The sequence below is a fragment of the Ranitomeya variabilis genome, chromosome 4, assembly GCF_051348905.1.
Source record: "Ranitomeya variabilis isolate aRanVar5 chromosome 4, aRanVar5.hap1, whole genome shotgun sequence".
NCBI lineage: Eukaryota > Metazoa > Chordata > Amphibia > Anura > Dendrobatidae > Ranitomeya > Ranitomeya variabilis.
Genome location: NC_135235.1, coordinates 221,390,141 through 221,390,443, shown reverse-complemented (window position 1 = coordinate 221,390,443; position 303 = coordinate 221,390,141).

The following is a 303-nucleotide window of genomic DNA, read 5'->3' as shown; positions in this document are numbered from 1 at the left end:
CTGTTGTTCGGTCTAATCCATCTCTCTGTCAGCAAAGATGGAATACAGACATGGGAATTATAAAATTCACAAACACACTGGCGCGCCTTGATCGAAGTTCATACCATCAGGAATCCCTCAGATTATTAGGGGACCAGATCACCTATAAAAAATTCACCCATGACTAGTGTTGAGCATTCCGATGCTGCAAGTATCGGGTATCGGCCGATACTTGCTGTATCGGAATTCCGATACCGGGATTCCGATACTCTTGTGGTATCGGGTATCGGGTATCGGAACAACATTAATGTTAAAATGTGTAAA